A 27973-nucleotide genomic window follows, 5' to 3' on the forward strand; every position below is an offset into this window, starting at 1 on the left:
AATCAGCTTGCACAGACATTCTGTGACATTTCTGTGGAGAAATATGAGCAATTTTAGTTAAAGTATGTGGGAAAGCTAGAGGAGACATATTAGCATGCAGTACTTAATGTGAGCACCCCTTTCCCTTTGGTGACATAAATGAACAATTTGCAAGCAGATTATTACCTAGCCAAGTTAAGAATTTTCCATCCTTCTTTTTTTAAAACTCCCTTTAAAGAAATTGATGTCTAGCTGGGGACAATTAAAAGAGATTAGCACATATGGCATAATGGCATAAGTCAAGAAGTTTTAACATTTTTATTTAATTTAATAACCATATTTAATGCCTTGTAGTTTTTGAAAGTTTATCCAGGGTTTAAATTAAGCCAGATTTTATTCTTTTCTTTTATATGTCCCCAACCCCATTGTAATACTGAAAGAAAGAAAGAAAGAAAGAAAGAAAGAAAGAAAGAAAGAAAGAAAGAAAGAAAGAAAGAAAGAAAGAAAGAAAAGAAAAGAAAGAAAAAGAATGGTCCATTTCCTTTACCTAAAACCTCATAGAAGCTTTTGGAAAAATTCTCCTCACTGAAGACAACAACAAAAACAGGATCCAAAAAATAATATCAGTAAGTAAATTAATAAGATAAGCACTCGTAGATGAGAAGCAAAAACTGATAGGAACTCTTGAGTTCCTCTTTGGTTCCTCCTCATTGCCTTCAGTACCGGTTGTGGCACTAAACTGCTAATCAAATGAGACTTGGCAGTGACTTTCCAGGGTAAAACCAACCCAAAACAACTCAGATTATGGGAAACTTCCCATAAGTAAATAAATTTCATTTCACTCCAGCCTTAAAGCAATATGACACTTACTTTCCCAATCAAGTTTTGTATATTTAAGCGAAACTGAATGTTTATAAAACTTGACAGCAATTCATTAACCTAAATAAATTTAAAGAGTTTTGCGTTTATTATAATGTTAACTTTTTAAAGTTCTAATGAGAAAACAAGGCCCATCTCTTTAATGTGGCTAAGTTTTTCATTATTATATATGCATGTATATAGTTACACTATTTTTAGAGCCAAAAGGATTTTCCTCTCATATGCTTGAAACTCCTTCGTGTCTCCATCATATTTTTTTTTTTTTTATGAACACAGTATGATCCTGTTTATCTCTTAAGGAGACCTTACCTTTTATCCCACAGGCAGCCTGTCCAAACTGAGCTCACGGTCTTTCCAATCAAGTTGGCTTCAAGAGCTCTTCTTTGCTCTCAGTTATTATAACCAAGTCAGAAGCTTCCAATTATCCTGGATTACACTTTACCCCTCATCCTCAGATCCAAAGATTGCTGAATCCCATCCACTGCAAAAGAGAACTGTCTTTGAAGTTTAAGTCTCTTGCTCTTCGTTTCCACAACTGCAGCTGTAGTCCAGGCAAACTTTGAGAAGCAGTGCCACCCATTGTGAGCCCAGTGTTGAGCTAACCCTGCTAAGCTTTGGTTTCCTCCAATATCAAGTTCTGGAAGGTGAACTTACCCCAGACTGTGGCTGTGCAATTAAATGAGATAATGTATATAAATTTAGCATATTTGTGGAATGTAGGAAGTTGAAGGTGAAGGATGAAAGAAAAGGGAAGGTTGTACTGCCCAGAGAGGATAGGGAATAAAAAGACTGAAATGTTTGAAGCATCATAGCCTGTTCAAGAGTAAGAATTGCTTCCCAGCAGCTCAGAGGCTGAGACATGAGGATTACAAGTTCAAAGCCAGCCTCAGCAAAAGTGAGGCACTAAGTAACTCAGTGTGACCCTGTCTCTAAATAAAAATATAAAATAGGGCTGGGGATATGGCTCAGTGGTCACATGCCAAGAGCACCTTGAAGTAAAGGACCCCCAGTAAGTAAAAAACTAATCAGGCATCGCCAGCTCCTAATAGAGAATCATGGGACATGATTACCAAGCTACTTTTGCCACACTTTATTTTCAGAGTTGTTTATTTACAGTATTAAAATTAAAATTTGGATATAACCCCAAAAGTAGGGGAGCTGGATCAAATGTTGGTTCCATTCCCAGTTTTCCAAGGAACCTCTATATTGCTTTCCATATCAGCTGCCCCAATTTGCAGTCCCACCAGTAATGTATGAGTGTGCCTTTTCTCCCACATCTTCGCCAACACTTATTGTTGTTTGTATTCTTAACAGCTGCCATTCTGACTGGAGTGAGATGAAATCTTAGTGTAGTTTTGATTTGTATTTCTCTAATTGCAAGAGATGATGGACATTTTTCATATATTTGATTAATGGGACACAGCCACATCAATGTTTATAGCAGCACAATTCATAATAGCTAAATTGTGGAACCAAACTGGATGCCCTTCAGTAGATGAATGGATAAAGAAAATGTGGTATATATACAAAATGTAATATTACTCACATTAAAAGAAAATAAAATCATGGCATTTGCAGGTAAATAGATGGAGCTGGAGAATATAATGATAAGTAAGCCAATCCCCCCAAAAAACAAATGCTGAATGTTTTCTCTGATATAAAGATGCTGCTTCATAATGGGGATGTGGGGTGGGAGTATGGGAGGAATAGATGAACTTTAGATAGGGCAAAGGGGAGGGGGGGTAGAGAGGGAGCATGGGGGTAGGAAAAATGGTGTAATGAGATGGACATCATTACCCTAAGTACATGTATGAAGACACGAATGGTATGACTCTACTTTGTGTACAACCGGAAACATGAAAAAATGTGCTCTATATGTGTACTATGAATTGAATCGCATTCTGCTGTCATATATAATAAATTAAAATAAATAAAATTAAAAAAATTAAAATTTGATGATAACTATACTCTCAACTTAAAATAAAAAGTAATATAGTAACTTTAGACTGGTAATATATTTTTCAGTCTTTCAAGCAGGCTTCCCTCATTTGCAGTGATTATTTTTTTTTGATTCATTTCAAAAATTCATTCCTCCTTCTCTTCCTCCTCCCTCCTCCTCCTCCTCCTCCTCCTTATTATTATTATTATTATTATTATTATTATTATTATTTTGCAGTACTGGAAATTGAACCCAGGAGTACTTTACCACTGAGCTATATCCCCAGCCCTTATATTTTATTTCACTAAATTGCCCAGGCTGACCTTGAGATTGCAATCCTCTTGTCTCAGCCTCCCCAGTAGCTTACAGGCAGATGTCCCAGACCCTGCTCATTCCTTTTACCTTAAATTGATTGGAGTTTATTATGTCTGCATCTGCCCAAAGAGAAGGAACAATCTTGGAACCAGTGCTGTAGGGCATGAATCAGAGTCCAGTAGCTACTAGAATACAGAGGATATTAGAATTAGAAAGATCCCTGAGAGAGTCATCATGTGTCAGAGTTTCTCTCTCTTCATCAGGTCCATTTTCCAGCAATTGATAGAGGATTTTCTATTCATTTTAACTGAAATCTGTATATGATTGTTTTTGTTTTGTTTTGTTTTTGGTACTTAGGATTGAACCCAGGGGAGCTTTACCATGAAGCTGTATCCCTAGGCCTTTTTATTTATTTTTTATTTTTATTTTTTTGTGGAGGAGGGTACTGGGGATTGAACTCAGGGGCAGTTGACTATTGAGCCACATCCCCAGCCCTATTTTGTATTTTATTTAGAGACAGGGTCTCACTGAGTGTTTAGTATCTCGCTTTCACTGAGTCTGGCTTTGAACTCACCATTTTCCTGCCTCAGGCTCCAAACCCACTGGGATTACAAGCATGCACCACCATGCCCAGCCCTTTTTATTTTTTGATACTGGGTCTTGATAATTTTTTGAGGCTGCCCCTGAATTTGTGATCCTCCTGTGTCAGCCTCCTGAGTCCCTGGGATTATGGTATGCCACCATGACCAGCTACATCTGTTTTTAAGTAACAGTGAAATGATCCTTTTCTTGTTTAACTTAAATGAATTGTTGTTACTCTCTCCTTTTACTGTTTTAAATAACTATGTTTCTAGCCATGGTGTATAAGTCTCTTTGTAAAATATAACTGCAATGAGCCATGACTGCTCAGTAAGAATGGATTGGTCTATCCAAAGTGTCACAGAAAGTCCATTAAGTAGAAAACTATAAGGTCAATTAAATTTGTCTACCATGTTTAATAGTCCCCGAGTTTGGTAGAATTTTCTTTGTAGTTTTTTATTATTTTCTGTTTTCCATTTCTACCAGGATCTTTTTGAATTTAATACCATTTCTAAAATTTCTTCTGAGCCTTTGGTAGATAGTTTGTGTATCATATTTTCTAAATGTTTAATTATTTTCATGTAGTATCTTACAACGACTAGTAAAAATCAACATATGTAACAAAAAATAAAGTCAGCTTAGTTGTAACCTTTAATTATACAGAAGATGAGATTTAAGAGCAGGTTTCAAACAACAAAGCTTCAGGAGAAGTGAGGAATTTAGACTGGTTATGTCTAAGATGGGGTGAAAGCAGTGACAGGCCCCTAAGTGTTTTTGGAATTTCAGACTTTGGCTTTTGGTGGTGAAAGACTAGCACATTATTCCCAGCAACTCCCTCAACTCAGGTGCCAGGAGCAGGAAGATGGGAACACAGAGTGGCCACACCTCCTGGGTAGTGACTAAGCACGAGTCCCCGAGAGAGGCTGGCACTGTTAACATCATACAGAAAAAAAGCAACTTCCAATTCTAAAATTCTTGACTCAAGACAAAATTAGAGTACTTAAGTGTATTTTATTATGAAATACGAGTAAAAGAGATAATATCATAGGGAAATTCAACTGAAGAACAAGAGAAATAGACATATGCTTACCATTTAGCTTAAAAATTAGAAAATTCACTATACTTATAGTACTACACTCCCATTACTGTGCACCTTTTTTGAAGTCAATATTCTAGAATTTGTATTTTCATGGTTAATACAACATATGTAGGTTCTAAAAAATATACTGCTTATCCATAATGGGGGAAGGGGCAGGGGACGAATGGAGGCACTTTGATTGGGCAAAGAGGAAGGAAGGAAGGGAAGGAAGCACGGAGGCAGGAGAGATGGTGGAATGAGATGGACATCATTACCCTAGATACATGTATGACTGCACATATGGTGTGACACTACATTGTGTACAACCAGAGAAATGAAAAGTTGTGCTCCATTTGTGTACAATGAATTGAAATGCATTCTGCTGTCATATATACCTAATTAGAACAAATTATTAATAAATAAGCCAACTCCTTAGTTTTATCTGTTTTTTAATTTTATATGCTAGTGATAAGTTACACTTTTAAGTATACCCTAGTGGTGTTTTCTCCCAGATATTATTTTTTGAGTATCATCCATGTCAATGCCATTGTCTAGTCATTTTTCAAAACCGTAGGATGTACAATTATATATATATTTAAGGGTATCTAGTCTTTTATCTATTATTCCCATCTTTGTCTATTTCAAATCATGTCTCTATTGACATTTTTGTATGTTTCTCCAGATGTGCCCGCAGCGAAAGTTCTCTGGTATGTTCCTTGGAACAGAACTGATGTTTTGGTGCAAACTTACATCAATTTTACCAAGTGATGCCTAACAATTTTCCAGACAGGCTGTAGCAATTTACACCCTTACTGGTACTTAATGAGTTTCTTTTGTACCCTATGCTTTCCAATATTTGTAATTATTAATCTTTCATCTTTTCATAGCTTAATAAAATTAAGCATTTTTCCCTATGTTTAATGTCTATTCATTTTTCTTCTTTTGTAAAACGCCTTTTGTATTTTCCCATTTTTGTAATCTATTATCTGCTCTTATTGTTTTGTTTGAATTCTTTATATATTCTGAATATGTGGTTTTTTTAGTCATATATTTTGAGAATATCTTTTCCTCTCTTAGTTTATTTTTTTTCTGATTCTTTTTATGGCCTCTTTCCATGAGCAGAAGTTCTTCATTATTTTAATGTATTAGAATATATTAACCCTTTCCTTTATGGCTTGGGCCTTGTCTTACTTATTTAAGGTCTTCCCACTCTGATATGTTCTATGCTGTCAAAGTTTTTTTAAGTCTGTTTCATACAAGTAAGTTTTAATCTATGTAGAAGTGTGTATGGAGTATTGATAAAAATCAGAGTTCAAATTTTATCTACTTTTATGTATAGAAAATTATTCTAGTACTTTTTGTGAATAGTTCATTGCCTCCTGAGTGACCAGAATTTCTTTCAGTTTTATATCAGATACTCATATATTCATAAGTCAGCCTGTTCTCTACCTGATTCCTTGGTTTATTTTCTACACTGATACTACATTGTCTTAAATTTCCTTCAAAATATCTTATTTTTAATAAGATACTTTCTTTTTCTTATACATCTTGTTCTCCATGAATTGTTGGGCTACTCTAGATTCTTTCTTCTTGCATATGAATTTTAGAAACAGCGTGTCAAATTCCAAGAAAAACCTTGTGATTTTGACTTGAATTTTATTTAATATATTAATCAATTTAAAGAGAATGACATATTTATTGATTCTTTTATCCATGGTATATATGTGTGTGTGTGTGTGTGTGTGTGTGTGTGTGTGTGTGTGTGTGTGTGTTTTGTGGAGGAAGGTATACTGGGTATTGAACACAGGGGTGCTTTATCACTGAGCAACATCTCCAGTCTTTTTTATATTTTATTTTGAGACAGGCTCTTGCTAAGTTGCTGGAGTCTCACTAAATTGCTAGGTCTGGCTTCAAATTTTTGATCCTCCTATCCCAGCTTCCCAAATCATTGGGATTACAGGCATGCTCCACAACACTTGGTCATGGCATATATTTTGAGTATTAAGAGTATTTAAGGTCTTCCATTATAATGTTATTTTTTACTTTCTATGTGTATGTATTCCTATTATAAATGGTACACTTGTTTAAATTAAATTTCCTAACCATTATTTAAAGACATAAAGAAATTTAATTGACTCTAATTGAACTCAGAAATTTACCATCTTCTAAGCCTCTACCAAAGGAAACAACTATTCCTCCACCTCTTCTGCTCTTCTCTCTTTTTTGCCTGACTAGTCAATACCTCCTCTACTGGTCCCTTATCTGAAATAATTGTTTTCTGAAAGGAAGGCAGTTCTCACTTAATCAAAATTTAATTAATTTATATCCCAACCCACCCTTGGGAATCAAATCCAAATTCACACTCTAAAAAACAGCACTCACACAGAAACTTGCAGACATCCTTTACTATGGATTAGAAAATATTTCAGAAATATGTATAGAAATGAACTAAGCACTTTTAGATAAATTTGAATTTGCCAGTGCCCATCTACAAAACCCAGATTCCAGCCATTTGCTGGGTGGATTAAAACAGATTTCATTCAAAGTTGATGCATAAATTAAAATGAGATTTGAAAAATGAATGGAAAATACAAACTAAGGTGGTAGGAATAATTGGAATATGCAAGTGTATATAAATACATAAATTTGCCTTTTAAGAGACAAATTTTTAGAACATATTTGTAAAATCTAGTCTACATGTCTTTAAAGGAACATAACTGAAACACAAGGACACAGAAAAACTGGGCAAAGGATACTTTATTGGTGAGGCCCTTTAGAGTCTGGAAGCAATTTCTACCACATTTGGTGTCCTGCTCTGACACTTTTACCAGGTGGCCTGAAAAGATGCCAGCTTTTAGTGGCACTCAGAGCAAGAGAAGGCTCCTAACTATCCAGTCTGTCATACCAATGGCTTCACAACTAGGTCTTTATAACCCAGCAGGTACAATGATGTTGACTAACCAGGATGCTGAATGGACTAGCAGCCCTCATAGAAGAGTCCATATCCAGTGGAGTTATCAAGTAAAGCCAACATCTTGATGGCAAATAGCTGTATCTCTGACAGAGCTTCTAGTTTGCTACTGGGCTCAAGTGCTAACTGAATGCTTAAATGCAGTATATTAGCAAAGAGTGTAACATGGGTTTGGTCCATAGTCCCCCCCAAAACAGCCCAAACGTCATAAACCCAAATGTTGAAATTCTGAAACATCAAAAATCCCTAAAGTTCTAAATTTTATAATTCCTAAATTCCTAAGTTGAAGATGCTGACAATTAAAATCTCAAAAATATAATTCTGGAAAAAATAATTTTAAAAATTATGTAAAAGGTATTTATTTACATTTTTAAAAAGGGATTTATTTGAGAAACATGAAAAGCACAACAGAATGCTTCATAAGTCACTCCACATGATAAAATAGACAATAGTAATATACATAGTTTTGTAAGCAAAAACACTCAAGTATATTAATGACAGTAATATAGGTATAATACCGATGTACTGACAAACCACAAAAAGTGAAATGTATAAGTGCAAATAACTATGGTTAGTAATTGTATGCACTCAGCTTTATAACTGTGGTCATATGAAATACTGTAACAGACAACCTAAGTCTTCTGATGAGACTGATCCAAAACTGTCATGGATTAGCCTGTACATGCAATTCCCAAAGAGCAAAGGTCTCAAGAAATTTTATCTTTTACAAATGCAGAATTACAAAAAGGACATCTCTTCATTTATTGAGAAGTTTCAATGATTTTATATGCATGTGCAATGGTTACATACAAAGTCAATGTGATGATGCCCTTTCCCAGAGGCAGAAACACACACAAAAAAATGCATAAAATGAATTAGAACTCTCTAAAAGCCATTATACAATTTAAACCTCCAGTATTAAAATGATGTGGAGATGAAATATGTAGCATAGAAATTATAAAAAAATAATGCTAACAATTTAAGACAGTGGGGGCAAAGACTTTAAAAAGAAAAAAAAAATTAAATAACAGAAAAAGGAAAACTACAAAGAAAATTTGACACTCAAAAGAATGTGTATTAGACTTGGATTATGGGCAACTGCTTGGAGGTAGTCCATAATAGCTGACTGACTTTCATGATCATCAACTATATTTTGAGGGCTTGCATCATGCTAAATAGCTGCTTAGGCTCTTTTAGAGCATGAGTGCATAGAGAATATATACACATTTATTTTCCACATGGTGCTGCTCTTTGAAATACATCATTCTCTATATACCAAAGTGAGCATTCCCTATTAAATTTTCCCATCTTCTGTGTCAAGTTCTATGTTGTTTTGAGTGCAGAGAAATCCATTCTGCATGCACTCACATAGAAATATAGATTTGGTAGAAACAATACTGCCATCAAATAGCAACACTGTGTGGTATGAGTATCATCCTCTCCTACCTGACACATGATGATTTTCTAAACAATCAGTAATTTCGCTGTTTTCTTCGAGCAAATGTGGCTTTAATTCATTAAGAGCTTCTGGAACTTTATCAGCTGGTAGGAATGCCAATGCAGACAAAGAATGCATTTTAAACTGATGTTTTTATCATCAATATATTCTAGAGACAATCCCTTCCCTAAAATGTGGCTTCTATGCCACTTATAGAGCTTTTCTCCAACCCCAACCCCAGGAATTGCTGGTATGGCAACTTAGGCTTTCAGATTTTAACCTTTCAGACTGTGATTTTTGATACCTTAACTTCAGTGTTTTTGATCTGAGGGGATTTTAATTTTAGGGTTTTTGATCATGGGGGTTTCAATATTCAGGATTATGGCATTTGGGATTGTATCTTTTGGGACCATGACTGGCACCAACAAGATCTTCATGGATTAGATACTAGCAGATCATGTATTTATCACTAATTGAGATATGCTCCCCATCATTCCACCATTAATAAGCATTTTTTCAAGCTGTTTTAACTAACAGCCACTTTAAGAAATATTAATACCACCCCCCAACACACACACACTTGAAAAAAAATGTTTTGCAAATAAACATAACTTTACTGGGTATAGTGTACTGTGAAACTTTCTATTTTATTTTATTCTATTTAATTTCCAAATTTTGGTTTAAATCCACTGTTTTAAAACCCACCAAAGAGCCAGGTGCAGTGGCACATGCCTCTAATCAAGCAACTTAGCAGGCTAAGGCAAGAGGATCACAGGTTCAAAGCCAGCCTTAGCAATGTTGAGGCATTAAGCAACTCAGTAAGACCCTGTCTCTAAATAAAATACTAAATAGGGTTGGGGATGTAACTCAGTTATCAAGTGCCCCTGAATTCAATCCCTGGTACCAAATAATAATAATAATAATAATAATAATAACAATAAAAAGATAAAACCCACCAAAGAATGGTAACATCTGAGCTATCCTGCTTATATCTCACTGTCAGAGTCACGTTCAGTATGTGGCTGGGCCCCCAAGGGGGTCCCCTATGACCAGTTGACAAAGAAGAAAATATTGAGATGGGAGTAGTAATTCTGCATGCTATGTCAATAAGCAAGCTTATTAATGAATTTCTCAAGTGGGTAAGAATTCCATAACAGCCCTATTTTCTGTTTTAAAAGTGAAAGATTGCCCCTTGATAAATCCTATTATCATTTGCTATCATCTTAAAGTCACTGCTTTTTTGGAACTACAAACAGGAATATCAACTCTCTTTCAAGTAAATTACCTAGTTCTAGGAATGTCATCTTAGGTTATTTTATAATTAGTATTACATATCTGCAATCCTCTTAGTATCAAAATTCTTTACTACTGAAGCGGGTCTATAGAAATCAACTCATTTCATTGATAGGAAAATAAAGGTTCGTAGAGGAAGAGTGACTTATTAAAGTCACATAGTATTGAGTAATAGCGTGAAGTATACATTTCAGGTCTGCTGATTTCTCAGCTAGTGTTCTTACATACTACTTGTGGGTTTTGCTTTTTCTTTATTTTATATATATATATATATATATTTAGTTGTAGATGGATACAATACCATTATTTTATTTATTTATCTTTATGTGGGCTGAGGATAGAACCCAGGGTCTCATATGTAATAGGGAAGCACTCTACCACTGAACTACTACCAAAGAAGCTTCTCATTTTCAATCAATGTTTAGCAATTCATGTAAAAAAGCACTTAGCTTCATCAAAATTTCCACAAAGGGTGAGTAAATTAGTTACAAGCAGGTTCTAATGAGATCTATTGTTCAAGTACTTTTCAGGTCCAGAAAGAGGAAAATATTTCTGGTATTGGTATATTCTTCCACATGACCCAGATAATTTAATAGCTAAAATAAAAAACACAGACACTTCTCTGAAAAAAAAGAAACTTGATATATATATATATATATATATATATATATATATATATATATATATCTCCACACACACACACACACACACACACACATACACACACACAAAGTAATAAGGGAAAATGAGCAAAATACTAGGTTGACTTTTGGTTGGGGGGGGGGGGGTAACTAGAAATTTAATCCAGGGGTGCTCACCACTGAACTACATCTCCAGTCCTTTAGTTTTTATTTTGAGGCAGGTTTTCACTAAGTTGCCAAGGCCAGCCCAAGCTTGCTATCCTGCCTCAGCCTCCCAAGGAGTTAGGATAAGAGGCATGCACCACCATGCCCAGCCTATGCTGACTTTTACTGTTATTGCTTGTTTTTTTGCAAAGTGTCCTTTGGAAACCAAATGTGGCATCCTTACCCAAACTTACATGCATAATGAAATTTAAAATACTGTAAAAGAATGAGTGCTCAAACAATACCAATATTGGACCATCCCATTAATCTCATGAATGGATAGTCTCAATAAAAGTAATGATAAGGTAAAACTGAAAAATCATGCCAGAGTGAAAGTCATATATTGTGGACTTCAGATACTTCTTCATCTTTTACTGGATAGAGCCCTGCTCATCTACGAGTTTACTAGCAGGTTTACTCTCTCAATTACCTTTCTGTCAGAAATAGTAAAATGGGAAGAAATATGGCTGTTTGTGAAGGTGTGATCCAAAATGGCAGTCACCAGCTTCATTTTTATGGCTTTATCCTTTATTTGCTCTTTCTGCTATTTCTTTTATTTTTCTGATTCTTTACAAATTTGTGGTCTATTGTACAATACTAGAGTTTCACACCATTATTGGATTTACTTTAAATATTAAATTTATCTCTGGCAAACTAAGAAACCCAGACATTGTTCTATATAAAACAAATTCAATAATACTTGGTATTGCTGTTATGGTCATTAAAAAATGCAGTTTTGCTAACATGTCTAAAGCCAAAAGAATCAAGATTTGGACAACATGACCTTTAACAGAATCATCAATTTCATAGTTACCATGTTAGAAGAATTCAATTAATATCACTGTCATGGTTTAGATATTAGATGTCCCCCAAAAGCTCATGTGCGAGACAATGCAAGAAAGTTTAGAGGTAAAATTATTGTTTTATGAGAGCCTTAACCTAATCAGTGTGTTAATCCCCTGGTATCAATTAACTGAGTGGTATAGGTAAATAGGGTGTGATAGAGGAAGTTGGCCATTGGGGGTGTGCCTCTGGGGTATATATTTTATTTTTGTTGAGCAGAAAGTGCTCTCTCTCTCTCTCTCTCTCTCTCTCTCTCTCTCTCTCTCTCTCTCTCTCTCTCTCTCTCTCTCTCTCTCTCTCTCTCTCTCTCTCTCTCTCTCTCTCTCTCTCTTTCTCTCTCTCTCTCTCTCTCTCTCCCCCTACTGGTGGCATATTTCCAGCTGTTTTCCTCTGCCATACACTTCTGCTATGATGTTCTTCTCCTCATCTCAGGCCCTGAGGAATGGAGTCAGCCATCTATAGACTGAGACCTCTGAAAGCTCTTCCTTAAAAATTTTGTTTGATCAGGTCTTTCAGTCACAGCAGTGAAAAAGCTGACTAAAACAATAATTATCAGCTTTGAGGGCATTAGCTCAATTACTCCTCACCATCATCTTGTGAGGAGGTACCATTAGTATTCCATCTTCAGTTCTGTGGAAAAGGAAGCTGAGGCATATACAAACGTAGTTTTTCACTCAACACACAGTTGCTACTAAGAGAGGAAATAAGACTGTGAATGCAGGTGTATCTGCAACTACAGAATGATATATGCAGTTTTACACAAATGAAAATTAGTATGTCTTGGTTTGTTCAAGATGCTATAACAAAAATACCATAAATAGGATGACTTATAAACAACAAATATTTATTTCTCTTAGTGCTAAAAACTAAAAGACTAAGAGGAACTACCAAATATTTGTTCATATTTGACTTTGGTCCTACTTGAATTTTTTTTTTCTTTTTTCAGTACTTGTATTGAAGCTGAGCCCAGCTCATGCTAGACTACTATTCTACTACTGAGTTATATCCACAGCCCTTTTATTATTTTTTTTTCTTTTGGTGATCTTGATAAGTTGCCCAGGCTGCCCTTGAACTTATTGTCCTCCTGCCTCACCTTTCCAAGTAGCTAGGATTACAGGTGTGCACCACTGTGCCTAGCTCTTAAAGTCCATAATCAATGTGAAGTCAAATTCAGCATCTAGTGAGGGCCCATTTCTCATAGATGGTGCCTGCTAAGCTGTGTCTTCACAGATAGAAGCAGTCAACAAGCTTCTTAGGTTTCTTTTGTAAGAGTATTAATTCCATTCATGAGGACTCTACCATCAGGGTCCCACCACTTTACAAAGGTCCCACCTCTTAATATCCTCTCCTTGGGACTCTCAGCTGACTCTTAAGAATAGAGAGGGACAAGGTCAATTTTGACCAACTTAGTCTTAAACACCTGGCAGTAGGGTAAAGCCTTAAATCACAGTCCTACATGGACATTTAAATGGAAAAATGATGGTTTTAAAAAATGTAACTTAAGATGTACACTTGTGTCAGCCCTACCAAAAGTAAACAAAGTTGGAATCTATAAAGGAAGGATTCTTGTTTAAGAGTGCCTGATAATACTGATCACAAGAGTTGCAAATTTGTCCTGAATTAATTTGAGTCTGACTTCATAGACCTACAAATCTTCCTAACCTCTTACATTGATGAATTTGATCTGTTTTTCACTGATAAGATTATGAGTTACTATCCTTATGGTTTTCAGAGACTGGCTGAAATACCAATTGTTTTTGTGCTAATTGTTTACAAAAAATGAATGGTTTTCTGTCTTTATTATTGTCTTAGTATGATCCGTGCCCTACATATGCCTTGTCCAGTCACCTGCCATCTGCCACTGTGGACTCTGGACTGCTCTCACGCTGAATGCACTTAACTGTCCATGCCCCACCTGATAGAGAATCAATGTGAAGTCAGTTCACATTGATTTTGGGTTACATCCCCCCCCAACTCACCCCCTTTCAGCAGTAAGTAGCACAGAGATGTCATCGCCCACTTTCCATAGAAATGGAATATAGAAATTAACGCTAGGGAATTGTAACAGGGGTTCATTTGATATTTTGCCTATATACCTTGTGGATTTGAAACTTATGTATTTTTTTTCTTTTTCCCAATCTTCTTTTTCCTAAACTTCTCCTCCCTGATTTTCTTTTCCCTGATCTCCTCCCTAATCTTATTTTCTCTGAATCACCACTTTAAAAGTCCCCTGTTCCTATGGATGGGCAGAATCTCAGTTTTTGGAACAGGAGTCCCCTGTGTTTCTCCTTTGCTAGCAAAGCAATAAACCTTCTTTACCTTTTTCTCAAAAAAAAAAAAAAAAAAAAAAACTCCTGTCCTTGGTGGTTAGCATTTTAATATATAAAATTGGGTGGACACAAACATTCAGGCCATAGCACAGAATATATAAAAGAATTATAAAACAATTTCAGTATAATAAAAATGCTTCCAAAAACAAAAGCTATTTTTATACCTATGTTCATCTGTGGTCAATGTTTGATGGTTCCCCTTAGCTGTGAAGGATAAGTCTTTTCAAAGGAGAAATGCTGCCTATTAATTGGGAAAATGAATGTAAGATTTAAAGTAGGAATCACAAACTGAAGTAGTAGCCAACTAGATAACATTAGTGAGTGATGCAGAAAGGTTAAGGATAGACTGATCCAGTGGTTCACATGAACCCATGACCAGCAACATCAACGTTACATGGGTATTTCTTTGGCTCCACCCAGACCTACTGATCAGAACTCAGAGAGTGGGGCTCAGCAATCCCCCTTTAATTGGCCCTCCATGAGATTCTGATGGATGCCAAAGTTAAATATTATCACTGGTCCCAAACCAACAGATTTGGCTATATGCTTTTTTATGAGTTGGAGAAAAAAAAATACAGACCCTTTGCAAAGCTTTCTGAATTTTCAAGACATGCCAGAAATATAGAATTTTATGTCAATTTTGAAGATATTTATTTCATTGTCTTCTAGCAAAAAGGAGTTGCTAATAAGAAGTCTGATATTAATCTTATTCTCATTCCTTGTTGTTACCACATGTTTTTTCTCCTTTGGAATACTTTCAGAATTTTTTCCATAATCCATCCCTTGTTCATTCCCTCAGATTTATGGATGAGATCTGACTGAGAACTTTGGTTAAATGGATGATGAATGACAAAAATAAGGATATCCTTATGTATTTGTAGGAAGACTGGCTAATGATCTTTATAATGGTCCATATAAGGAGATCCTTATACCAAGAGTAGAAGGCTTAAATCATTTTATGCCTAGGTTCTTTGAAAGTGTTTTCTTGCCTCCTTTCCTTATGTCTCTTGGTGGAATCTGAGGGGCCTTACGTTTTCCTTAGCATCTCTTATACATCCCAACTCTAGAAGATGTAATCCCTTTGTTGAGAGAGAAGATTTTGAAGTGTTGGCCTAAGCCAAAACAATCAGTGGCAGCTACGCTGAATACACAGTCCATTGAAGAGGGTGAGGCATGCAATTCCCTTAGGTGATCTGCAAGCAGTTAAATTAATTTCCATGGTCTAGTTCTCTTTGCATTTATTGATTCTGAGACCTGAGCTCCTTCAGGGCTCCCATGTGACTATTAGTGATTGCTCCAAATGTTTGAACCATTTTCTCTTCTCTTTCTCTCTCTCTCTCTCTCTCTCACACACACACACACACTCTCTTTTCTCATTTCTCTGTTCGGAAGATCTCATCTGCTTTACCTTTTATCAATGTGGTGCCATTTCTTTTCTGCCTTTAGAAATTCCTCAACATTTATGGTCTACTGATGGGATCTTTTCATATATATTATACTCACTTGCAAAATATGGATTCAGGTATATTAGTCATGATTCTCCAGAGAAACAGAACCAATGGAACATTTCTAGATAACTAAACAAGTAATTATGAGAAACTGGCTTCACAATTATGGAGACTGAGAAGTCCTACAACCTGCCATTTGTAAGCTGGAGGCCATGAAAGCTGATGTAGTTTCACTCCAGAGTCAAAGGACTGAAAACAAGAGAAGGCATTGGTATAATTCCCAATCTGCATCTGAAGACCCAAGAACATTAGGTCCAATGGTATAAATCCTAATCTAAAGGCTCGAGAAACAGGAGCATCCTTGTTGGAGGGTAGGGGAAGGTGGATGCCCCAGCTTAAACAGAGAGTAAATCTGTAATTCCTCTGCCACTTCATTTTAATCAGGTCCTCAATAGATGGGATAATGCCCACCCACATTAATGAGGATGATCTTCTTTGGCCAGTTCACCTATTCACATGCTAATCTTTTACAGAAACCTGCTCACCCATACATCCAGAAATATGTTTTACAAGTTATCTGTGCATCCCTTAGTCCAATCTAGTTGATACATAAAATTTACCAGCACACCAAGCTAACTCTACCTTGCTGCTATTAGAACAAAATAGATCATTTGAACTCGTATTCAAAATGGGTTCCCATTTTATTATCATCTCAAAAGTTCTTGTAATGCCCTGTAAATCTTGAGTCTGGCTCCTTCATGCTTAAATGACTATCTCCTTTCACCTTCTGCTCTCACTCCCTCTGTCACACTGGCCGTCTAGCAGTTTCTCAAACATAGTGTGGGCCCTTTCAGTTGCCCTTCCCTATCTCAGGACTACGTTTTCACCAGATTCTCTTACAGATTAGTTCTTTACCCTCCAAGTCTCTGTGGCATGTCATCTCCTCAAAGGGCCTGCTGAGACCACCTTATCAAAGGTAGTTTCTCTCTATCCACTAAGTCTTGTTTTATTCTTCCTTACAGCTCCTTACTTCCCAATAGCATGCTATGTATTTATCTGTCTAGTCTGTCTACCACTTTGTGTCTGGCACATGGAACAGTACCTGGCACTAGGTGGAAGGTAATAAATGCTTTGGGGACTGAACAAATTAAACAGTAATGTCCACTACAAAACCTGACATCTGGATATTAAATATCTGTAAGTCCAATTTTATTATCTATTTCAGGCTAAGCAACAGAAAAAGTAAAAGATAATATTACTGAAGATACTGCTTGTTTCTTTATTCAAATAAAAAGTAGAGTAGGAGTCACTACAATAAATTTGATAACTTTAAAATCTAAAAACATTGCTAAATGATGATGAAACAGATTCTGTAACTATTTCTGAAAACCCTTGTTGAGAGTATACAGCTTCATCATTAAACACCAGGAGGTGAAGAGACCATTATGCTCCTGCCTTCTGTATAGTTTATTTTCTGTTCCATTTATTATTTATAGGGTGCTTATCACCATAGTATCCATGCCTCATTACCAAAAGGCAAGCAAGAAAGGCAAGGGTTGAAAAATTATGCCCGCTGAACTACTTACTTCAAGGCATTCTACCCCAGAGAAAGAACCTCAAAATAGAATAACAGATGTTCTCAGTGACCACAAACTTATCACTGTACCTGTCTCAGCCTCAACTTCTTCTTTGTGAAATGACAAGTTTAAAAGCAGATGACATTTAAGATCTCCTTCAGCCCTAACCATTTGGATACACAACCATTCAATAACCCTAAATCTAGATAGTCTTAAATGCATTTCTCAATTTTGCTATATTTGTTTTCTATTATAGTAATTACTAATTATGAAAAGACATTTGTAAATCAGTGGTAAACATAAACACAGTATGAATATAAAGCACACGTAAAGAAACAATGTCATTTCCATCCCAGGATCTCAAACACAGCTCCCTGGTTTGTAAGACAAACATGTGGAAAGGCCTAAAATGTAACAGCTAACGTCATGGAAACTAGAGCCTTTCAAATCTAACTGGCTAGATTAAAATCTATTTTTCAACCTCTAGATAAATAACTTTAGACATGCTATTTAACTTCTCTGTACCTCTGTTTCCTTATCTCTGAGAATACTTCATAATTTTACTATGAGAAATAAATTATTTCAATGAAGTCTTGAGAAATTAGTATCTAGAAAACACTAAATTTTTTCTACTATTATTTTATAATTCAAAGGGCTGACATGAGAATTAAGTGAGAAAGCCCAGTTTGAAATAACACAATATCTAGCAGAAAAAAATCCACTAGTCTCACCATATTTACTGAAGGGTTCTTCTATATAGACAGGAAGCTATATACCAGGGACCCAATAGTGAGTTAAGCTCTCTGTGGTCCTGGAGCCTGCACCCTACTGGAGAGAGACAGAAAATGTACAAATAGACAGAAAAAAAATCATGTTTCTAGTAGAGAAAATTGCTAAATAGAGATAATTTTGGAAGCCAGAGTGTCAGATGTCCTATTTTATTTAAGATAGTCAATGAAGTCTTAACAAGAATCATTTTCCCCCAAAGTTAAATAATAATGTCAACACCAGTCTCATCATCTCTAATTAAAATGCATTGTTATAAAGAAAGGTTTACAATTAGCATATCGCTACGATTATTCTCATAAAAATCATAGTGATGAAAAGTATCTACTTTGGATATTTCACTGATGCACTAAGAAAACATACTATCATTTTAGTCACTTCTATTCAGAAAAGAGCACACAAATACTAATCCTCACAATTATGCTGCATGCCATGTTTTCCCCAAAAGGAAACTCAATATCTCATTTTAGGTTCACAATTGCATATAAAACATTGAAACCTGGTACAAAACTCACAGTTAATAATACTACTAGTTGTTATTTTCTGCAGCTCCTCAAGCTCAGCATATCTAACTAAAATCTTTATTCCCACTCTCCCATATATTGGATCTCTTTCTTACCTTTCTTGGCATCATCTGAGAACCCGAAACCTTGAAGACATCAGTGAATCCACCTGTTTCCTTATCCTCTTACCTTTCTACTTCACCACCATCATCTCTCCATTCTTGGTGGAAATACATTAGCTCAGGTGCTCATGGTTTTTTTCCAAAGCTATCGCAATGACTTCTTTCTTAATGTAGAAGAATCTCCAACCTGACCCCCTTATAATTCAATACAGCTAGGGAAGTGAGCCGGTCATGCTGATTGCCTAATTAACCATAAATACCCCTCTGATCTTAGGATAAGATCCAAACTCTCTCCACTTCAGCCTCACCAACTCAATCACATTCTCTTACTATTTACTACCTTTATGCCAAATTTACACATAGTTCTCAGAACACACTAGTTTTTCTTAGGCTACTGCGCAGCCCAGTACCTCTGAAAAAGAATGTTCCTTCCTCTTAGGCTGGGAGCTTGTATTCTTTCATGACCTGGGCCAGGCATCAATCCTTTTGTGTTCATGACTCCAACATCCTTGACTTGGTAGCTGAACCTCCCAGGTTCTGGAACCATATTGCCCTGGCTTATTTCCATCCTGGCCTTTGTCCATTTGTGCCATGATTAAACATTTATTAAATGCTGAATTTCAAAGATAAATGACACAATCTACACCTTCAGTTTGCTTACCATTCTATGGTTCACTGAGGGAGAAAACTACACAAATTTTTACCATAAGTGTTCCATTAATAGCAAGCTTTTAATGCTGATGCAAAGACCTCATGTTTTCTTGCCCACTCCCAACTTCCTCATTTCAAAAATTTACTTTTCCCTCTTTCAGGACAGGAAAATGCTTTACAAAGTTATCTACTCTGGACAGAGTGGGTCAAGCTCCCTATAAAGAAGGTTAATGGATTTTTTTGTGTGTGGTGTGGGGGGGGGCATTACCAGGTATTGAATTCAGGGGCACTGAACCACATCCCCATCCCTATTTTGTATTTTATTTAGAGACAGGGTCTCACTGAGTTGCTTAGGGCTTCATTGTTGCTGAGGCTGGCTTTGAACTTGTGAGCCTCCTGCCTCAGCTTTCCAAACTCCTGGGAATACATACGTGTGCCACTGTGCCAGGGGGTTAGTGGATTTTTGACTTCTCTGTTTTGACTGCTATGTGTCTAGCTTATGGCTTTTGCCTCATTTTTAGTTTTCACAGGCTCTAGTGTATTACTATTTCTTACCCAGGCCCAAACAAATGACTAGGCCTTCTTTTATTCCTTCCTTTATTATCTTCCTTCTTTCTTTCCTTCCAATTGCTAATGAACATTAATTGTACACCATGTACTGTACATTCTTAGTGTGGAGTGATTCTAGTTTTAATAGAGCCTTAAGAATTTGCCAGAGGAGCACGGCATGGTGGCGCATACCTGTGATTCCAGCAGCTCAGGGAGGCTGAGGCAGGAGGATCACAGATTCAAAGCCAATCTCGGCAATTTAGGGAGGCCCTAAGCAACTCAGCAAGAACCTGTCTCTAAATAAAATATTTTAAAAGGGCTGGGGATATGGCTCAATGGTTAAGCACCCCTGGGTTTAATCCCCAGTAGCAAAAAAAGAAAAACAAATTTTGCAAAATCTCAGGAAGTAATACCAAGTGATAGCACCAAATTAAATCTTCACATCAAAGGAAATAAGAGTATAAAGAGAGAACGAATGTAGAGAATGGGAGAAAATCTTTGCTAATTACTCTTCTTATAGAGAATCACTATCTAAAATACATGAAGAACTCAAAAACTTATCACCAAAAAAAAACCCAATTAATAAATGGACAAATGAATTAAAAAGATACTTCACAAAATAAGAAATCCAAATGGCCAGCAAATATATGAAAAAATGTTCAACATCATTTGTAATTAGGGAAATGCAAGTCAAAACTACAGGGAGATTTCATCTCATACCAGTCAGAATGGCAGTCATCAAGAATACAAAAAAATAGCAGTGGCACATGCCTGTAATCCCAGCGATTTGGAAGGCTAAAACAGGAGGATTGCAAATTCAAGACCAGTCTTAGAAATTTAGACAGACCCTAAAGAAATTAGTGAGATCCTTTCTCAAAAAAAAAAAAAAAAAAATGGGGGCTGGGGATGTGGCTCAGTGGTTAAGCACCCTGGGTTCAATCCACAGTACAAGACAAAAAAAAAAAAATCAATAATAAATGCTGGAGAGGATGTGGAGAAAAAGGAGCACTTTTGCACTGTGGTGGGATTTTAAATTAGTACAACCACTGTGGAAATCAGTATGGAGTTTTCTCAAAAGACTAGGCATGGAACAACCATATGACCCAGCTATACCAGTCCTTGGTATTTATCCTGAAGATTTAAAGTGTGATGACACATGTATGCCCATGTTTATAGCAGCACAATCCCAAATAGCCAAACTATGAAACCAGCCTAAGGTATCCATCAATAAATCAATAAATGAATGAAAAAAGAAAAAGTGGTATATATGCACAGTAGAGTTTTACTTAGCCATAAAGAAAAATGAAATTGTCATTTTCAGGAAAATGGATGGAACTTGAGACCATTATGTTAAATGAAATAAGCCAAAGTCAAAAGGTCAAGGGTCATATTTCTCTCATGTGGAAGTTAGAGGGTTAAAAGGAAAAGAAGATGGATGATGATCACATGAAAATCAAAGGGAGATCAGTAGAACAGAGGAAAGGGACCAGGGGATGTGAGGAAGGGAGGGAGAAGGGAAGATCTGGGGAGTGATATTGGACAAATTATATTGTTATATTTTATGCATGTACTGATATATAACAACAAATCTTACCATTATGTACAACTGTATTGCACCAATAAAAAAGAAAAAAAATAATTTACCATGGAATTAATATGAAATAACTATATTAATTATAATACAGGTTATCTTTTTAAAAAGAAAAAAAAATAATTTTTGCTGAAGAGGTTTTTAGGAATTTAAAGTTATGGGCAGTTTTTTGATAGAATGTAGCTTATGGTCTTTTTTTCTAATAGAGCTGCTGACCTGAGGTGCATTCTGGTTGCAGAAAAAATTTCTGATCTATTTCTCCAAACACTTTACTTCACTTTGAGTAGTATTGAATAGAAAGCAATCTCACTACTTGTACACACAAAATGCAAAAGTAGCTCCATTAGAACCTTTAATCTTGTCAGGCACAGTGGCATGCGCCTATAATCCCAGCAGCTCAGGAGGCTGAGACAGGATGATTGTGAGTTCAAAGCCAGTCCCAGCAATTTAGCGAGATCCTGAGCAACTCAATGAGACCCTGTCTCTAAATAAAATACAAAAAAATGGCTGGGGTTGTTTAAAATCAACAATAATAAAATAAAACAATAATATTTAATTTTCACTTACAATGTTTTTATTTATTTATTGAAGGATAATTGAAAAATACAAATTCTCTTTCTGATGTACATGATGTTTTGATATATGTGTATATACATTGTGAATTGATTGCCATAATCAAGTGGATTATAATACCTACCATGACAAATAGTCATCATTATTATGTATATATGTATGTGTGTTGAGAACACTTAAGATCTACATTTTAAAATCAGTTTTCAAGTCTATAACCCATTATTATTGTTAATTACAGTCACCGTGCTGTATGCTAGCTCTCTAGAACTCAGTCATCCTTTCAAACTGAAACTGCTTTGACCAAGATTTTTTTTACCTCCCTTCCTGTCAATCTCTGGTAACCACCATTCTGCTTCTAGGAATTTGAATTTTTTTAGATCCCACGTATAAGTGAGATCATGCATATTTGTCTTTCTCTCCCTGACTACTCATAGCATAATATCCTCTAAATTGTCACAAATAACAGGCTTTCCTTCTTTTGGGGGCATGAATAGTTTTGAATCATATATACAACACATTTTCTTTGTCTATTTATCTGCTACAGGACATGTAACTTGATTCTATTTCTTGGCTCCTGTGAATAGTGCTGCAGTGAACATATTTAAACTGCAGAGAGTTGATTTAATGACATTAATTACTGCCAGGTATACTGACACATGCCTATATCCAACAATTTGGGAGGCTGAGGCAGGAAGATCACAGGTTTGAGGCCAGCCTTGGCAATTTAGTGAGACCTTAAGCAACTTAGTGAGACCCTGTCTCTAAATAAAAAGTAAAAATAGCTGGGTATGTGACTCAGTGGGTTAAGCACCCTGAGGTCAATCACCAGTACCAAATTAATTAATTAATTAATCAATTACTGATGTACCTTGTCAGTACAGGCAATGGCAACCTTCCAAGAAGAGGCATCACCTTAAGTTTAATGACTAATTTGTGTGACCATATTTTAGTAGTAATTAAATGTATTGTGAAAGTGAGTATACCTTATTATGCATGTGAAAATCATGTAGATTGTTAATTTCTTGAGATATGGAATAGAAAGGGGTTAGCAGAATAAATTCTGACCCTGGAACTTGGTGGCTTTGGAATCTTTTTGTGTGTATGGTACTGGGGATTGAGTCCAGAAGAACTCTACCACTGAGCTATGTCCCTAGCCCTTTTATTTATTATTTATTTTTAGTGGAGGGGTACTAGGATTGAACTCAGGGGCACTTGACCACTGAGCCACATTCCCAGCCCTATTTTTTTTTTTTTTTTGCATTTTATTTAGAAACAGAATCTCACTGAATTTCTTAGCGCCTTGCTTTTGCTGGGGCTGGCTTTGAACTCGCCATCCTCCTGCCTCAGCCTCCTAAATAACTGAGATTACAGGCATGAGCCACAGCGCCCAGAGCCCCTACTAAATTGCCAAAACTGACCTTGAATTTGTGATTCTTCTGCCGCAGCCTCCCCAACTTTTGGGATTACAGGTGTGCACAAATGGCATCCAGCTGGCTTTGGAATCTTGAACAAGTAATTAAGCACTCTGTATTTCAATCTATTCCCAAATATAATGTGATAAAATTACTAGATCTGTTATAGGGATTAAATCTGCAGATATACACAGAGCAGCAGAGTACCTAGGATATAGAACGTGCTCAATAAATGCAAAGTAAACATCATTATAGACTATTTTTCTTCCCAGACAGGACTTTAACCATTTAGATTTTGCACTGAGAATAAGAATGCAATATATTTGATATTAATAGACTAGATTGTGGTAGAATAATGTGCCCCCCCCAAATTTTTCAGGTCCTAATTCTGAAAACATACTTACATAGCAAAAGGATCATTGCAAATGTGATTAAATTAAGGATTTTGAAATGGGAGAAATATCCTGGATTATTAGGGTGGGCCAATGTAATCACAAGAGCCCTAGTAAGAGGGAGACAGGAGCAAAGAGGAGATGTGATGATAGAAGCAGAGGTAGGTGCAATGCTATGGCTAGAAGGGGGTCATGCAACCTGCTTCTAGAAGCCAGAGAAGGCAAGGAGACACTTGGATTTTAGCTCAGTGCAGATGATTTGGGCTTCTTACCTCCATGACTCTAAGATAACAAGTTTGTGCTGTTTTATACCTCTAACCTTGTGGTGACTTGTTTGGGTCCCAATAGGAAACTAATACACACAGAAGGACCTGAATTATTTTTTTTTCTGCATGAGGCAAATCATATTTCTAAGTTCAAGTAAAATAACATAATACCATATACAAAATGCATAAAATTAATTTTAGTCTTCTTCACATGAGCAACTTAGAAATTTTTCTGCTCTAGCTAGACAGCTAGATAAACATATTATCTAGACCTAGATAAACATATTATATTTTCTTTCTTGCTTATCTTCTAACTCAGCATCATTGCAACTGGTGAGAACTAGGTATTCTTGCTAAGGATTCCAAATTTTATTTTCTCTTATTTTGGTGGCAGCAGGGGTGAGGGGGGTTGGGGTGCCAGGGACTTAACCTGGGCCTGGCACTTTCTAAGCATGTGCTCTACAACTGAGCTGTATACCTCTAGCCCCTCAAATTTTAAGTTGAACCTTTTGAGATGGGCTGGTCCAGTGATTCAAGAGGCTGAGGCAGGAGGATCACAAGTTCAAGGTCAGCCTCAGCAACTTAGCTAGACCCTGTCTCAAAAAATAAAAAGGGCAGGGATGTGGGTCAGTTGTAGAGTACTCCCAACTTCAATCCCCAGTACAGATTAATAAATAAATGAATAAATAAAACAAAACAATTTAGAGTACAAGGAAGGTTCAGATACCTATATCTATCTGTGTGTGTATGTATCTTCATCTCGTTGAATAACAAATAAAAATAATTCACTCCACTAAAATTACTCAGTTGAATTTTTCCTAAACACTATTTTAAAAAATAAGATAAAATTTCTTTCAATTTCTAGTTTTTCAATTTTGACTTTGCCCCTCTCTGCTGATTTAATGTTTATTGTATGTATAATACTTTCAAAGGAGATAATATCTGGGAATGACTATCTGTGCTATAAAATAAATCAATGCAGGATTTCTTGAAATAAAAATTTTCTCCAGTGACTTTCTTAATGTTTCAATTTTTAAAATGTGTATAAATGATAGATGTTCATAACTTCTCTTGAACACAGTAGTAAAAACTGAAGAGCACCAGCGAATGTATAGTATCTGCACTGGGCATGTTTCCATGTATCAACTATAGTGTATGCATTTAAAAACCTGGCATTAAAAGGCAGAGCAATTCCTTAGGTTTATTTTGGAAGGATAAAACTATTGTCTGTGTTGAGGTAAAAAATGTTTACTCAGATTCACTTCTATCTCATCCACATTGCTTTGTGCATATGGAAGAGATAGAAAGTAAAGTTTCCAGACCTTAGCAAAAAGAAGGGATAGAGGGTTGGGGCTGTGGCACATGTGAAGCACTGAGTTTGATCCTCAGCACCACATAAAATAAATGAATAATTTTTTTAGAAAGGGTAAGAAAAAGAAAAGAAGGGATAGAAAGGGGTCGAGGGGGCTGTGTGAGAGAAAGAGACAGAGGGGGCATTAGTCAGTGGAATGTTTTACCTTTATTTATTTACCTAAAAGAAAAAAGGAGAGCCTGGTGGTTCACATCTATAATCCCAGCAGCTCTGGAGGTTGAGATAGGAGGATCGCAAGTTCAAAGCAAGCCTCAGCAATTTAGCGAGGCCCTAAGCAACTTAGTGAGATCCTGCTTCAAAATAAAATATAAAAAGCCTAGAGATGTGGCTCAGTGGTTAAGCACCCCTGGGTTCAATTTCTGGTACCAAAAACAAAAACAAAACAGAACTCTTATTTAAAAGATGCAGTCTAATGCCCCAATATGTTGCAGATATAATAACAAAAATTTTAAGATTAACTTAAAACATCCCCCTGATTTTTATATATATATATTTGACACCATAGCTTCAGAAGTCAAATGCAACTGAAATATTCGGTTTTAAGAATATGTATGTATGTATTTATAAAACTCTAATCTTCTCTCTGATTCTTTAACATCCCCAGTGCACACAGCATACTCCCTTGCCCCACCGTAAGTAATATAGACAGCTGCATGACTGCTGCAGGTTTCCAACAGCAGAGACTTGTCAGTGCTGGATAAAGATTGCATGGCACACGCCAGCTCAAACATGGACATTTCCTCTTTCTGTTTTCCTGCTCCCAAAGGCCAGCCAATCCCTGGCGAAAACCCTCAGCTCTGGCACATTTGATTTAGAAGCTCAATACAAATGATTATGCTTTCATTCCAGCGCCTCTGCAGGTGACAGAAAGTAAGCTGCCTTCTCTCCAGGAGAGCCCATGTCTCTATGTTCGCAAGTGCTTTTTTTCTAAAAAGAAAAGTATTTACAATGCAGGGCACTGTTTAGAAAAATGGATAGGCAGCTATTCTTAAAAGCAGTGCTTCTGAAGTTTAAAACCATGGGCAGAAAGTACAGAGGAATGTGGACTCTGGCTGTGGCTTCCTTAGTGGATTTCATATATAGTAAATCTAATAAACTTAGATTTTTTTTCACTTTCAAATTATTCCCCATTATGACTGGTGTCTCTAAATCTTTAAATTTTCTGATAGAAAAATTAAATGCCAACTTCAGGAGAAATTCTACAGGGAGTAGATAATTGTTTTCTTTTTATACATTTTAGAGACATTAATTTTTGCAATAAATATTTGTGGAATGTGAAAAAGAGATTAATGTGTATATTAGCTTTTTATTGGTATGTGACAAATTACCACAAATTTAGCAGCTTAAAAGAACATTCATTGCTGGGCTGGTGCACACATGTATTCCCAGCTACCAGAGAGGCTGAAGCAGGAGGATTGTAAATTTGTGATTCACCTGCAATTAGCAAGACCTTTAGCAAGACAAGGGCTGGGTATGTAGTTCAGAGGCAGAATGCTCCAGGATTCAATTCCCCAGTATTATCCCCCACACCACCAAAAAAAAAAAAAAAAAATGAAAAAAATGGATAAGCTCACTGGATTCTCTGCTAAGGGTCTAAGGAAGCTAAAATAATTGTCAATTGGTCTGAGTACTCAGCTGAAAACTCTTGTGAAAAATTCTCTTTCAAGTTTATTTGGGTTGTGGGTGGCATCTAGTTCCATGCAGTTGTCTAAGTAAGGTCCTTGTTTTCTTTCTTGCTAGCAACAAGAGGACATTCTCAGATCCTTTTCCCAAGCCCTCCCTGTTCATCTTCAAGTGATCAATGACCTGTCAAGTTCTTGTTATGCTTCAAACCCCTCTGCTACCAGCTGGAGAAAAACCTCTGCTCTTGAAGGGCTTGTGTGATTAGGTAAGGTCCATTTGCATAATCTTCCAGTTTTAAGCTCAACTGATTAATAACCTTAATTACATCTACAAAATCCCAGTTGCCATGCAACATAATAATCATGGGAACAACAATGGGGGTGGAAATCATGAGGGCCATTTTACCATACCAGGTGTCTAGTTTAACACACCCTTCCTGGTTATCACCACCTTTTATTATCTTTGAACTATTTACAACTCTTTAGATTCCAGAAAGCTAATAATAATGCAGATGATTTTTATCCATAGACATTTCAAGTGAAAGCTGGGTGTGGTTGTATATGCCTATAATCCTTGGACTGGAGGCTGAGGCAAGAGGATCCAGATCAGAAATTCAAGG

General features: G+C 36.2%; 1 long non-coding RNA gene across 1 annotated transcript; it reads left to right on the forward strand.

Moving 5' to 3' along the window:
• Positions 1–431: 431 nt before the first annotated feature.
• LOC131423860 (uncharacterized) lies at positions 432–27973 on the forward strand. The gene is made up of 3 exons (XR_009225958.1): positions 432–605; positions 27472–27619; positions 27883–27973. It is a non-coding gene; the product is annotated as an uncharacterized LOC131423860 (long non-coding RNA).

The sequence above is a fragment of the Marmota monax genome, unplaced genomic scaffold, assembly GCF_021218885.2.
Source record: "Marmota monax isolate L192 unplaced genomic scaffold, Marmota_monax_Labrador192_F-V1.1 WCK01_AAM20220418_F8-fsc00012, whole genome shotgun sequence".
Taxonomy (NCBI): Eukaryota; Metazoa; Chordata; class Mammalia; order Rodentia; family Sciuridae; genus Marmota; species Marmota monax.